Source organism: Tubulanus polymorphus, chromosome 11, assembly GCF_964204645.1.
Source record: "Tubulanus polymorphus chromosome 11, tnTubPoly1.2, whole genome shotgun sequence".
Taxonomy (NCBI): domain Eukaryota; kingdom Metazoa; phylum Nemertea; class Palaeonemertea; order Tubulaniformes; family Tubulanidae; genus Tubulanus; species Tubulanus polymorphus.
This window is the reverse complement of record NC_134035.1, coordinates 9,764,678-9,780,998: the sequence shown is the minus strand read 5'-3', so window position 1 is coordinate 9,780,998 and position 16,321 is coordinate 9,764,678. Positions and strand designations below refer to the sequence as shown.

Below are 16,321 nucleotides of genomic sequence, written 5' to 3'. Positions count from 1 at the left end.
ATGACTAGTATTCCGGCAAAGGCTTTGCGAAAATGCTTCCTTATGGGCCCTCATTTAACTGGAAAGTACTTCTTTTCGAGTCAAAAGTCCGTCCTTTTGGGTCTAAAATTGCTGAAAAAGTCCTTCTTCGTACTTCTTTTTACCCTGGCCGTACCACTGGAAACCCTGTATTACGATTTATAACTTACTGAACTTACTGATATAGTCGAAATGTCGAATGAACTTCTCCAGCTCGAGGAAACTTTTTTGGACTGTATTATTTTTTCGTCTTAACTGTAGGATTCTCGTTATATTATCGTCACAACACAGATACAGCGTTTCATCGATGGTGATTTATGAATTGTATTCGGCCGGCTGGCGGTCGGTATTTAGTTGAAAGCAGTTTTCGCCCCTCCCACCGATCGACGTCGGTGGCTCGGTTGTGCGCGCGCGCGCGTGGGGACGTGTGTATCCCGTAATAAGGGTGGCTCTTGGAATATCGAAATATTGACATTTCGAGCCGTCCCTTTCTCTAGTGGATGCCTTCCGCGTTTAAGCATCGCGGCTTATTTATTCGAATATAGATTGAACGAACGAAAATCAAAAACTCCGTACAAAAGAAACGCGTGTTTGATATTATACGGGAACGTAGAGCTGTTGCTGATTTTCAGTACGCGTTACCATCTATAACAAGAAAGGCTGATTTGATTTTTTTCTACAGTCGAACCCGCTTAATCCGGATCGGCTTGATCCGGATTTTGGTCTAATCCGGACAATAATCGCAGTCCATTTGTTAATTGATATACAATAAAATGACTTGTAATCGAGATTTTCCGTATACAGAATGAATTTAGTTGGTCCCAAATGATCCGAATTAAAACGGGTTCCGCCGAAAGATGTTACAGAGGGTTTTATCATTGATTACTGATTAATTCGAACATTTCCTTTCATAATTCGATGAAATTTTCATGAAGAAAATTCAACGCGTTCCCGATAGCGCTCGTGGTATCGCTGGCAATGTCTGCCATGGAAACGTAGTTTCTGGTATGTCCTGATAGCTAATGGTCTATAAAGAACATGGCACCTTAGGGAACCCTGCTGCAGACCTGTGTATGTATGAATATATGTTATATATCAGTGAATATAGTTGCATTAACGGATTTGATTTGGCTTATATATATATATATATATATATATATATATATATCTAGAATTGTGAAACATGTTACCGAGTTCGGACGACAATTACTGCTTCATTCGAACGAACATTTTCTTTCATCGCATCGATGGAAATGAAATTCAGGTTCAACTGATAGCAATGTCCATCGTGGAAACTTAGCTTCTGGACTGGTCTTGATAAACCTTGTTGTAGGTCTTTCCTATATATATATGCATAATGTATATTATCAAAAATACTTCCTCTTAATGTATTTTTTTTTGATATAATATATCATAAAGAGGAAAATACATGAAGAGAAAGTATTTTTGATAATATACATTATACATGTGTGTGGATACGGATTGTTGTATTACAGTATACGCGCGCGCAGTTGTCGCCAAATCCGAATTCTCGCAGTCGGCTAAAAATATATTCGAATAAATAAATATAACCCGGTGATTTATTTGCGTGTAAGGATTATGCCCCGATACCGCGCGCGAGAGAGGGAGAGAGATAGAGCTCGCGTAGGGTACTAGGTGGAATATGCAGTTTTATTATGCGTGACATTTAAAACGAGCCGTGTATTTATATTTATAACGACGGGATTTTATTATAATGGTCGCAGGGTCTCACGTTCCAGTTTTTAGTTACATTCAACTGCGAGGCATATCTTTATTGTCGGTGTTCGCGCTCTGTGTTTCAGTGAATTATATTTCCCTGCTATATATATATATATATATATGAGTATGTGAATACACATACTCACTAGCTCGAGGGGCTCCTACGTAGCACACGACAATTTATAGTCGGTAGTATTATATTATTAAATGAAATACACGTTTATCCCATCCGATCTGGTGTTCATCAATTCGAGTGTCGGTCACAGCTTTCGTTCCCGGCCTCGCTCGGCCTCACCTTTCCGTTTATCCGCGTTGATTCCGATTCGTCGTCTTTTCCGCTTTCGCTCTCCGCGACCTCGACTCTGCCGACCGTCGTCCCCTTCCGTATCGCCCTCGAGATCGTGGAGCGCGACAGAATCTACGGTAACCTCACTCTTTTTCGAAATAGGGACTCCGCGAATTGCTTTTGGGGAAATGTTTTGTCGTCGTAAGGTGCTCTGCAAGGATTCACGATAATCTGTCGCAATCCTATATACACACGTCTTACAGATAGATGCTGGAAATCATGCAGGCGCTTCTCGACGATTTTTGAATTTTATTCTTATCGAAATAAATGAAGCAATATTAAAGCTCATGTGTGCTGCAGATGAAATGATATAAAAATTCACTAGTACTAGCGGAGGCAGTATAGTTCAGAGAGAGAGAGAGAGGGAGGGAGAGAGAGCATCCTGCATCGTTCTCTTCTTCCCTTTCTCTCTTGTTCTCTCTCCGTTGGAACACCATTTACCGTTGCTAGGGTTACAACAGTTCTACAAGCATCACCGCAGTGGCTGCTTTCTGTAACGGCACCAGCCGAAGTAGAGCTAGCTCCCGGCCGACCGAACGACCCGATGAAATCGAATCGTATCGGGTCTCATTATTTTTCGACGACGAAAGACAACAATGCCGTAATGGACTAGCGAGGCGTTTCTAAAATTAAATGTCCCGTCAGTGCATTGAGTATGCACGATAGTAGGGAACAAATTCTAAAAATAATGTGACCACTGATACTGCATTTTGTCTGGTCACTAATATAGTATTCCCTCTTGTCACTGATACAGCATGTCCTCTGGTCACTAACATGGCATGTCATCTGGCCACTGGTAAAACATGTCGTCAGGTCACCGATACAGCATGTCATCTGGTCACTGATACAGCATGTTGTCTGGTCACTGATACAGCATGTCCTTTGGTCACTAACATTGCATGTCGTCTGGCCACTGGTAAAACATGTCGTCAGGTCACCGATACAGCATGTCATCTGGTCACTGATACAGCATGTCGTCTGGTCACTGATACAGCATGTCCTCTGGTCACCGATACAGCATGTCCTCTGGTCACCGATACAGCATTTCCTCTGGTCACTGATACAGCATGTCATCTGGTCACCGATACAGCATGTCCTCTGGTCATTTACATGGCATGTCCTCTGGCCACTGGTAAAACATGTCGTCAGGTCACCGATACAGCATGTCATCTGGTCACTGATACAGCATGTCGTCTGGTCACTGATACAGCATGTCCTCTGGTCACCGATACAGCATGTCCTCTGGTCACCGATACAGCATTTCCTCTGGTCACCGATACAGCATGTCATCTGGTCACCGATACAGCATGTCCTCTGGTCACCGATACAGCATGTCCTCTGGTCACTAACATGGCATGTCCTCTGGCCACTGGTAAAACATGTCGTCAGGTCACCGATACAGCATGTCATCTGGTCACTGATACAGCATGTCGTCTGGTCACTGATACAGCATGTCCTCTGGTCACCGATACAGCATGTCCTCTGGTCACCGATACAGCATTTCCTCTGGTCACTGATACGGCATGTCGTCTGGACCCCGCTTCTGCATATCTGTCCTCTTGCTCTGATGACGCAAACTTTTTTGATTAAAATGTGGGGCGTGTATAGGCAGTTTATTCAACTTAGAATTATTGGAAAATTGATCCGGGTCAATGAATTGTTGAGACCTTATGAAAACAGTCACAATAAAAATTCAATTTATGTTTGAATATTGGAGTGGGCACCCGTTTACGAATTTCCGCTCTCATTAACCCTTTCAGTGCACCTACACCGCAGTGCCGTGTATTTATCGGTGATGCACTTTGCTAGTACACCATATATTGATATAGTTAATAATTAGTTTTATCTATTAATAGATGGTGGCACCTGCCAAACACTGTGAAACTAACGATACACCGCACCGTGGTGTAGACGCAATAAAGCGGTATGCCTGTTATTCAACACACTGGGGGGGAATCTTAAAAATTTCCAAATTATCTCCAGCACTTTCGGGTATTAATTATTCGGCACCCTTTCGCCTTGCACCTGGTTGGAAAAAAGTGCTCTGCGAGAAACGATGGCACCGAAGCAAAAGTTGAGGAAGTGCTCCGATATATATATATATATATATATCTGTGATTGAACCTTGTGTATAATTAGGCACTACTAATGTTTAATGCTGCGCTGAAGATGGAATGACGCGCGAGGGACGACCGATTGATTGCTATTTATCGATTGATCCGGTCACGGTAGAAAAAACCGAACGATATACACACGCTTAGAGAGGAGAAAGAGGAGAGAAAATAATCATTTCCGTCTAAGAACCTGATTACAATATGATCTCTGATAACTCTATATGTTATTGTTACGTATGTAAGTCAGGTATCCAAGTAGATCAGGGAGGGAGTGAAGGGGTACAGGGGGTGAAGGGGTACAGGGAGTGAAGGGGTACCACTTTGTAGGGGTTGAAGGGGTACAGCTTTGTAGGGGTGAAGGGGTACAGGGGGTGAAGGGGTACCGCTTTGTAGGGGGTTGAAGGGGTACCGCTTTGTAGGGGTGAAGGGGTACAGGGGGTGAAGGGGTACCGCTTTGTAGGGGGTTGAAGGGGTACCGCTTTGTAGGGGGTGAAGGGGTACCGCTTTGTAGGGGGTTGAAGGGGTACCGCTTTGTAGGGGGTGAAGGGGTACCGCTTTGTAGGGGGTGAAGGGGTACCGCTTTGTAGGGGGTGAAGGGGTACCGCTTTGTAGGGGGTGAAGGGGTACCGCTTTGTAGGGGGTTGAAGGGGTACTGCTTTGTAGGGGGTGAAGGGGTACCGCTTTGTAGGGGGTGAAGGGGTACCGCTTTGTAGGGGGTGAAGGGGTACCGCTTTATAGGGAGTTAACAGATAGATCATGTTAAGCCTGGTGTACACCTTTCACATCGTAGTATGACAATCGGAGTATGGGAATTCGGATAATGTTATCGACTACGCGTTTATTTATCAGTTCGTGACTCGACGAGAAAATAAAGGAATTGTTACATTCTAAACCTAGAAATTTCTCTGATCCACTCCGGGAGATTTGTGTAAGCACATGGAAAATCAGGCAAAACTCGAGGGATTTGTAAATTGCCGGAAAGCGTCCACTGCGTATGAGTATGATGGAATGTATGGGAGGGATTTGATGTATCCAGTGCGAGAGGACTATCTGATATTGTGTATATCTCGTGTCGGATTGTGTTCTGGGTTCAACTATATACACAACCCCCGGCAGGCTGTGGCAGCCGACCGACCGCCGGTCGATAGATAATATCTGGAATAAACATCAATAATTCATTTGCTCGTATATCATATTGACTGTGAGCCGTATTAATTCACAGTTAGCGTGACAATGATTTAACAAGTTTTATTTATCTCGCGCGCCACCGCCACCACTGCCTGCTACGCGCAAAAATTCCCATCCACCTCGATTCCATCTCTCTCTCTCCCTCTCTCCCTCTCTCCCTCTCTCACCCTCCCCCTCTCCCCTCCCCTCTCCCCTCCCCTCCCCTCCCATCCCATCCCATCCCCCTCCCATCCCTCTCCCCCTCTCCCCATCCCTCCCTCTCTCCCCCTCCCTCCCTCCCTCCTTCCCTCTTTCTTCGATACTTCCTCCTTCCATCGCTCGCTAGTCACTTTCATGCCGTCTGTCTTCTTGTAGTAATAGGTCTGCATCGACACTTGAGACTTGTGTCTTATTGTTCGTCTTAGTCATCGCATCATCTCCGGCTGCTTCGAGATACACGACGACGTGGCATTATGTGTTTATAGTAAATGCGCGTATTCATAATTCCCGGTTTTTGTCCATTCCTCTCTCCGCGAGCAATCTCTTCTTCAGGCGCAGCGCGGATACGTTCGATTCGTACCTCCTCGAGGTTCTAACCGGGAGTGATCTTTCTTTCTGAAAAGATACGTTTCTTATTTGCTATCAGCTCTATTGCTCAGTGTGACCTGGAAAACACAGGGCCTCGGAAAAATCTATGAATCAGCGAAAACTCATTGAATTTGACATCTGGCAAAATACCGTGGCCGGTTTTACAGACTGGTATTACCTTTAACCCGCGGGCTTACTTAATTCATTTTCACTTTAATTAACCCCCGGGTTAAAGGTAATACCAGTCTATAAAACCGGGCCCAGGGTATTTCGATATTCTATTGACTACATGTTTCTTAATCGATACATGATTAATATGAATACATGCGAATAGTGAATAAATTGTATCATTTTAAATCCTGACATTTTTCTATTCGACCTCAATCAGGAAATTTTGAGTTTATTTTATGCTATTGACCATGCATTGCTTAATCAATATATGATTTGTAAATAATTGAAAAGAAAAAAAGAAGAATCTAAATTGGGGGGAAGATGTGGTAGGGAGGAGTGGCCTCCCTGTTGGAGATGATTATGATTTCTGGAAGGGCGTGTTGTGAGATGAACTATCATTAAACGAGCGAACTACTCTCTCTCTCCCGTCTCATACATGCTGCTGCTGCTGCTACCTATTTGTCACATTTTGATGTCATTATCCGTGGATTCAGTTTCGAGTTGTAATTGTGTTAATTACCGACGAAAGTAATTCCACACAATGCGAAACGTAATTTATTGACGATTAGAATCGTCGGCGGCGTTAACTGCGTTTAAATTCAATTCGATGTTGAACGCGCAGAATTCCGCTTGAGCTGCGCAGTATTCAGAAATTCGTCCGTCTGCGCCCCAGTTACACAGACTTAACTGAAAATCAGTCGATTCAGTTTTACTTTGTTATAGAGTGCGATCTACGAATAAATCGCTCGTAGGTCCGATTTAGCTCACAACTACAGCACTAATGTCTATTTCAACTTGACTTGAGAGGACATCCAGTACAGCTCAGTCAGTTTTGGTGGCACCCTGATATAGGTCTTACAAGGACAAGCTTAGATGGGATTGCCAAAAAGTCTTCATTGAAAGGGGTTGGGTCATAATAAATAGACACCATTTTCTTGTATAATTCGAGTTGAACAATTTAACTTTTTGGCAATCCTTCAATACATTGTAGGATGGATTTAAAATCGATGTTTTGCGTAATTCAACTGCCAGCCCATTCTGGTCCTTTAAAGACCTATATATCTGGTATGTACCACCAAAACTGACTGAGTTACGCCACCAGACGTCCTCTCAAGTCAAGCTGAAAGAGACATAAGGTCATAGTTCTATCAAGATCAGTAAGACAGGAAAATTCAAATTCGAGGATCGGATTTCTCGTTTGATAAAATCTTGAGTAGGTTCGCGAAAGGAGGGTGGGATATCAGTGAATACAGAAACTGCAGCAAAAGGGATAAACGGGTTACCATTAAGGAGTAATGTGATGTAATCTTTGTAATAAATCCATACTGTGAACCTAAGAATGAACCAAGCAATGAGACCTATACAGGTGGCGCCACTGACCGGGAAAACTCGGGGAATTCGGATTATGCTTTTGGCCACGTGTTTTTTTAATCAGTACGTGATTTACTGAAAAATGAATCAATTATAACATTTTAAACCTAGAAATTTCTCTGATTCCCTCAGGGGATTTTATGTAATCACATGGAAAAATCAGGGAATTTGTAAATGGGTGACAAGTGGCCACCCTGCTAACAACCAGACTAGGTTCCGGATCGTAAGGGGTCGGAATCTAGCGTGTGGAATCCTCCATCGCCGCAGTTGTGTCGACAGTTGTAAACGTTTTATTGCTTTGCCAGATTGTCATAAACAATCGCCGTACGTTGGAAATCATTGTCCAGCAGTATCTAATCCAAGCTCCGTGCGAGGGTAACGTTTGTCCGACATTCGGCGATGATCGTTATGTTGGCGGGGAAATTTATAAAATTTTCATGTTCGTAAAAATAACAATTCATTTCAATATTCTTTGTAGACTGTGTGGCCTAGACACCGGTGGTGGATACGCTTAACAAGGCAGCGACGACACGAGAACAAACACGACAGCCGACGATACCTTCACCCGTCGCCGTAAATCAGAAATTCATCGAAATAATAACGCCGCGAAAAAACACGCGCCCGGCGACGGGAATATATTTTCTGTTTTTCGTATCGTTACAAAAAAGTGCAGCACGCGGCCCCGGCGTTTATTCGCGGAGTTAACGGCCATAAATTCATCTACGACGACGACGACGATATCCGCTGGAAATATCTCGCGGGAAAGCGCGCGGAATTATGTTCGCCGCGTTCGTTCGCGATTCCGCTCGTGTCGGCGTTTGGCGCGTATCATACGCGAAAAAAAAGGCGATACGATAAATCAACGCCGATATTCGTAATACATATATCGAATAAGCAGCAGCATCGGCGGCAGCAGCAGCATCAGCAGCAGCAGCGGCGATGGTGGCAGTGTGTGCGTATATGTCATGAGTGTAAGCGATACTGGTGGAAAATCGTCTGACCACTGATTGTGACCGTAGGGAGTTATGGTAATGAGTGGAGCGGATATTCATAGTGCGATAGAGTGTGAATATGCACCAGCAGCAGCAGCAGCAGCAGCGGCAGCAGCGGCATTCAAACGACTATCACAACGTCGAGTTGTAGAGGCTTGCGCAATATGTCGATGTTTCACCAGCACGGAGAGAGAGACATCGACGACGACGACGTCCTCGTGTACAGCTTCCTCATCGTGTATGTTCAAGGGCTTATGTATGCATCACAGCCGCGCACACCGAGTCGTGCTGTTTACGGAGATGACGGAGATCTCGAATAATTTGTAAAGCATCTTCGTGCGGATCGGGCAGATTTGTTTACGTTGTTTTCGCGCATTCGCGAAAATCAGTACGTACTTTACGTACACGGTTCCTTTGTATTAATTCCCTATCATGTTCGAATATTTTGTCAAATTTAATTTGATTCCTTGAAAGATTGTTCCCCTAAATGTTTTCAATCAATGCTAAAGCTGTAGTCTTACTATCGAAAGTACAACAGCGGAACCTCATTAACGAACTTCGAATTTTGTCCCAAATAAAGACAAAGCTGCCAGTTCCTGATATTATTATTGATAGTATTTGTTACTATTTTATAATGAGAAATACTGATTGGATTTGTTTGATGCGTACAGAAATATGAGAGATGTTACTGATGGCCTTACTGTTGATTTGAACATTTTCTTTCGTATTTCAATGAAATGTTACTGAAAAAAATTCAATTATGTAACTGAAAGCGCTTTTTAGAGATTGGCAGTCCTAACCTTCATACTGTATAGAACATTATTGGGTATAACAAAAAAGAGTTTCTAGTCCCCAGGGGCCAGTTCCACATTCGATATTTAAGTCTTAAAGTGGGCTTAAATTTGGTCTTCAATTATTAGATTGGCTATAGAACTAATATTGTCTTAGACTGGTTTTAAGGCAAGCCGTCACTATGGAACTGGTCCCTGAAGTTCATCGTAACGAGGTTCCACTCAACTGTCGTAACTGTTGGCGTTATTGCGAAATCGTTTCTTATCAAATACGCTATTCGATTGATAACTTTTCAATCTCAGAAAATTCAGTCGAACATCTTTTGTAAAAACGGTCGAAATCATTACGTATCGGTCTTCATCATCTCGCTCTGTATTTTTAAAAACGGCCACCGTGGCAGCGCGAACGTCGTCAATTCATTTCTAATCGTGACATTTCTGCGCGCGTGTAAAATGCGCGACGGGGTAAATTGAGTTTTTTTTTCTCCGCCGCCGCCGAAAATCGGATTACGTTTCCGACGAATTTAATTGAACACGGAATAAAAGACGAATCAACGTCTCGTACGTCGTATCGAATTATCAAATTTGCGCGTATTTAGATAAACTAGGCACCGGGGACAGGGGCGGATTTAGGAGTTGGTCTCGCGGTCCAGGTCCCCTGCCTTTCCATTGAGGTGGTCGCCCTTTATAGTAAAGATTGAAAACCTACAAATTTCACACTCATCTTGGAAATTGCATATTTTTCGGACATATTTCTTCAAGAATGTCTTATACCGAAGGTGGAACCCCGCTAGTAATCTATAACGCCCTGCTTCATCTGAAAAATTATCCAGTCATTTCTGGGGCCCCCTTCCAACTTTCCTAGATCCAGCCCTGGGGGAGGGAAGTTTAGGGCGGGGGCTTTGCGAAGGAAGATTCACACTTTGATCGATTGCTCTACACGTAAACCCAACTCGGGAGTAAGTAGATCATCTTCGAGATATTTCGATCGCATTTAACAAAGACATTTTTGACTTAGCAGTAAAAACATAGAGATATATATTATAAATATATATATATATATATATGTATGAATGGTCTTAAGCTCATATATAGCGCGTTCAACAGCCGCGATCACCATGGTAACCTCGTTTTATCGGCCATCAAAAACGGTGTCGTCGTCGGCCTTTTCGATGCTGCGTAACGATGAAACGCACGACGACGACGACGACGAAGAAGGCATTGATTGTTGAGAGTCATTGAATTCGGATTATCCGCAAACCCTCGACGTACTCCCTCTCCTACGCGCGCGCGCGTTTGTCGTCACACGAGTGCGACGTCGACGAGATAAAAAAAATTCATTAAAACCCTCCGCAACTTCATCGGTCGAAGTGCCGCTTGCTGGTGCTATTTTTAGCTATCGATTATCGTGAATCGCCCGTGTTCGAATTTGAGCGCGACGCCGAAAATTGGAATTACGAATATTTTCGTTCGTCTTTTTTTTTTCTTTGTAAAATGCCTATCATGATAAAATTCCTATCGAAACGATAGCAGAGCAGAGTATTTTGTTCCTATTTTGTCCTGAGAAATACTGATTCGATTTATTTGTAATGATATTGAGGGTTTTACTGTTGATTACTGATGATTAATTCGAACATTTTCTTTCATATTTCAATGAAATGTTCCTGAAAAACAAAAATACGTTACTCGGAGCGCTTTTCAGAGGTTGCCAGCGCCGCGATATAACTGAAAGTATCGTACTGACTTTGATGTCGGTATGATAATGCGATGTTAATTATACATTAAACCTCTCGTGCGTTGTATATGTATATATATATATGTATGTATATGATATATAGATTTGCGGTGGACCCAGCAGACGACGATGTTAAGTCTCGCTAATCACAGGGCACTCCCCGAGGAATCGTTCTCTCTGTTATCGTTCGGTGTGTCGTGTACCGCTGCGCGCATCGGGCAAAGTGGCGTTTAAAACTTCCGTCGACTTAACTACGCCGGTCTATTCTCGACGAGAGATAATTCCCGACGGTAATCCGGTCATATTTATACATATCTCGTATGTGGTATATACACGGCGGTGAGAGTGGCTACAAAGCAAACATTTTCAAATATCCACTCCTGCGCTCTTAATGATATGTCAGCTGGTATTTACAGTTGACTACGCGCTAGCTACTATCGAGTTCACTGTTTCCGCCGCGCGAGAAGGAATTTTAAATTACGAAAATATTCGAGAGCGAGATGAATGTTTTTTGTTTTTTTTTAAATCGTCGTCGATGCGTAACCATGTATATATATATATATATGTATATACATTTGTATGATTACGTAGTTCGGCGATTCGCTACACGGTGGCAGCATCTGTTTGGACTCATCGGAAGCATTGCGATACAAAATCTGCCGTGTCTATTCGCGTAGAGATATTGAAGACTGAAGTCCATCCTATCTTTAGAAAACTGTTTACCAAATTCAGCGAATTTTTCGAAACGTAATTTCTATTGTGACTGATAAGTCTACAGCTTTAGCTTTGAGTTAATTAGAATTTTGAAAGGGCGGATCTAGGATTTAATGAAGGGATGGACCTAAAATTGGACTAAATTCAAAAATGGCAGATTTGGCAATGCGAAGTCTGCAAGGGAAACACTGCGGGGTTCTGGTGGCCCTCCAAGAGAAAAGTTAGGATAAAAAGGGGCCAATTTGGATTTGTTTTTAGTCTTTTTTAAAATTTTCTTTACTAGAAAAGATTTTCCAGACTTTTTGGAGGGCACAGTCGAATTTTGAAGGTCTGGCCCAGTGCACCCGAAATCCGCCCTTGTTTGGCTTGGTAGAATATCCGCCTCGATCTGCAAGAAATGTTTGTGAAGAAAGTCTTTAAACGATAAGTCGTTTGTTCAAATGTGTTGAGAGTAGGCCACCGTGTTCTTGTATGTGTTATCTATGAGCTCAAGGTCTGAGTATGTACCTTTAATGTAATACGAAATTTCAAAAATGATGAATGAAAGCTCAAATTTCATTTTAAGGGCAGGTTGCGCAATTTACGCAACGCGAACTGATGAACAGTTGCCGCTGATTCGTCCAGTGGAACACCAGCTGTATTGTTGATTGGCATCTCCCGAATGGCTGTTGGCGTAAATTCAGCATCCTGCCTCTAAATAGAAAGTAAATCAACAAACAAAACTACAAAACAGAGTATAATGTACATATTTCTTGTTGCGTTTGTGCTTGTGCGCGTCGCACGAGAGGGCGCCGGCGTACCCCTCGGTACGCTCGCGACCCTGCGTGTACGATGCGCGCGTATTTTAAGCTTTTAATCCGGGAAAGTTTTCTATTTTACGAATTGATAATAAATAATAATGGATTCTCCCCCCTCTTTTTGAATGTGCTTGGAAAAGAATACTAGATCAGTGATTCTCGGTTGCGTATGATCCTCGCCATGATGATGATGATGATGATGATGATGATGATGTTTATGGCTGATGCCGTCTCTTTCTCGTTTTCTATTTCAAACCCTGATTTCTGATTTCATTCGCCTGGCATAAATTCGACTAACATTTTATTGACTCGACTTTAAAAAAAAAAAGTATCTCAATATATCGCATAATAATAACATACGGCGGGCAATAAATAATAACCGCAGACAAAAAATTGATTAGTATTCTCACCCCAGATGTTTTTTACAATCTCCCATAAATGTTTTACGTTCTCGTATTTGAAAAGCTTATGATTTTAAACGCACGATAGTTAGAATTATACGTACCGCTAGCATACGTAGGATATGTTGCCGTCGGATTTTAGATGCGTACGCTTTCCGAGTCTGAGATTTTCGACTCATTTTCAAATTTCTTTTTTGAATCTCAATATCTTATCCTGTTAGTGGGTCTGAATTTATAGAAAATTTATTGAAATCGATGGGTGCGAATATTAAACCCGAGAGATCTGGAAAAACGATTTCAATTCGTTAAAAAAATGTAAGCCGTTTTTTCACGAGCGTGTTAAAGATGTTGAAAAAATTTTCCAAAATTTTGTTCAAAAAAAATAATTTTTCGTTTTATTTGTTACGAAATTTGAAACTGTCGCTTCATATTGTTAAGTTATTCGTACGATGAATTTCAGAGTCTGTGAAAAAATCGTCGCGAAAAAATGATCGCCTTTTTTTTCTTTCTGTTCAGAATCTCTGCATATGACGTTATTATGTATACGGAATATATATATATATATATATATATAATATATATATATATATATATATATTGGTTGTTTTGTCCAAGTTTTTCGGGAACTTTTATGTTTTTTCTCTGTGATATTACGAAAAACGTGAACACCACCAGCAGCAGCAGCAGCGGCGGCTGCGGCCATAGCAGCTCCGCGATACGGCTTATTTTCTCGCCAGTCAATGTTTTAGTCTAGTCTAGTCTATTCGCATTCGTCTTCGTTTATACTGTTATTGATGATCTGTATCTCCTCTTGTTGTCGGCTTCGTCGTCGTTGTTTTAACGAGACCCGGACGGTCAGTCACTACTAATCAGAGTCAAAATTGTGTCAAACAAAAAACCCATTTTATTTTTACTATTATCTAACATACAACATGACATGGTATAGACGATGTTACATATATTATAGTATATGTATAAATATGATTTTACCGATAGTTTTATATGTTTACACACATGTTTTTGTTGATAGTTGAATCTGTATCATTTATGCACGTATATTGACTCGTAGAAAATTAAACGAATGATCTGAAATGGTCGGTCGCGGCAGCGTGCGTCGCGCAATCGGCGACAATAATCGCCTGAGATTCGCCCTTTCGCCCTGCGAACCGATATCGCGAAATTTCCGAATGAAGTTACGGTGTTCTCCATATGCTGGAATTTTACAGGGGCTGCATTAGGCCATCGTGGCTGCTGATGAAGCAAGGCTTTCGATCCCCTCTGAAAACTGCAGAAAATTTAAGCTTAATTTTGATGTAATGTTTTACTTTTCACGTTAGCTGAATATATTTCAAAGCAATTATCAGAATATTGATATCCGCTCTGGTAGGGGCAGCAGATATTTCATAAGTGGGGGGGTCGATGTAAAAACGAAAGGGGAGGCCGCCCCTCTAAAACCTGTTGTGGAGAACACTGAGTTTTTAACTTTAGATGATAGTGTATTCTATCCTATGTTCGAACGAGATCCAATTATAAAGTTTTCAGGTAAAATCTCTTCCATGTATCGGGCCTATTTGATAAGCCATCTGTGCTGTTAGATCAATATGGAAGCTGTTCTAACAATACTACCACATCAAAATCATGTATCGAAAACAACGATTCCATTATCAATGGTATTTTTTGGCCTGAATTCGCGGGAAAAAGTTAGTTCGCATATTTCAGACAAGCGTGATAGGTGTGAACCGTAACTTACTCCGCGCAAGTAGAATTAAAGCCAGTCCGCAGGAAAAATTTAAAAGCCAGAAATTTCATTTTTTCCGTTCCACTTAGTTGTTTTCGGTTCAGTAGTCATATTTTATCGATGTATGTTATTGGCATCTAGTCAGCGAAGAACAAAGAACCATTTTATGTTAATGTTTATATCTGTACGCGTGCGTGTGTGCTTGTGTCTTGCGTGATAAGTTTGTACGTAAAATCATCAATACGTCTGTAGTTAATATTTTTAATTTTGTATATCTGAATACGAGTATTATTATTATTATTGTTATTATCATTATTATTATTGTCATTATTGCCCGCGGAGTTTTTACGCGCGAGTTTTCGTCGATATTTTTTTCGACGCGCAGAAAATGCCTGTCATTATGTCTGTCTGTAATCCAGGGGCGTTGGAAGCAATTTTTGATTGCCGCGGCCAAATGCCGATTTTGAACAGGTTCTAAATATTGCCGCGCTGAATTAACTTAATTTCTTCAAAAATGTGGTATTCAAAGAAAAAAAACGTCATTCAGTAAATTATTGCCGCCGCTGCAGTCGCTGCACGTCCAACGCCACTGTAATCGCCGCCATCTTTTTCACATCGTTATTCGCGATTCGAAACTTCACGAGTTGGGAGTTCGATTTCCACCTCGCGAATTTGCTGGATCCTTCAGATGGTGTGATACTTTATACTCGTCGGTAGAAAGAGAATTGCGTTCACAAAAAATGTAGTTCAAATTTGTCACGAGCTAACCAACATAATTTCGGCGTTCTCTTTATCTTCCTCTCGAGACGCTTTTCATATTTTGACGATCCTATTTCTAAACGCGTAAGCTGATTTCGATTATCTTAATTTTCCCTCTTTTAGCAAAATGGTGCTTCATTGACTGTTATTTAGTGTCTAGACAAAGTCACGCTACGATTAATACGTGTGAATTTCCAGCTGCCAGACGAAAATATCGCTTGTAATAATATCATATATGTATGATGATAAATGTTTGGTGGCAGGCCATCATTGCCATTAGCACTCTCTCGATTGCGGGTCCGACCCGGAACGGCGGCGTGGCTCTGGTGATCTGTACACCGTCATGTCATTTGTGTAAATGTATTCAGTGTTTTATCAGGGGAAACGTATACCAAGATTTTAACTATATGCAAACTTTGTTCAATGCACATAGGTTTTTTAAAATGCTCGAAAAATGATGATGATGACGATGATACTGATGATGATGATGAACTGTAATAAAACGATGATGATGATGATACTGATGATGATGTGTACTGAAATATTATGTAATATGATTGTAGTTACGATTAAACATGTAACACCTGTGTATAGAATAATAACATAATTAACCACTTCGAAATAGTGTACAGTGAATTTTTATTACATCTTTATCAGTCCATGTATAAAACGATTGTAAATGTTTAAGAGATATTATTATTATGATTATTATTATTATTACTATGATAATAATAGTTATTATTATTATTATTATTACTATTGTTATTGACTACTACTACTACAACTACCTAATACCTACTTCTTCAACTACCGATGTTAAAACGCTTAGTAGAGATAGTCTTTTTAAAAAAACAACTTCATTCGACGCTCGCGTCGTAC

General features: G+C 41.4%; 1 long non-coding RNA gene across 1 annotated transcript in view; it reads left to right on the top strand.

The window, feature by feature from the left end:
* The window catches only part of LOC141913219 (uncharacterized), a 39,704-nt gene extending 31,439 nt beyond the window's left edge, over positions 1 to 8,265 (top strand). The window contains exon 4 of the long non-coding RNA XR_012620248.1: positions 7,994 to 8,265. This is a non-coding gene — a long non-coding RNA (uncharacterized LOC141913219). The remainder of the gene's footprint in view (positions 1 to 7,993) is intronic.
* The last annotated feature ends 8,056 nt before the right edge of the window (positions 8,266 to 16,321 follow it).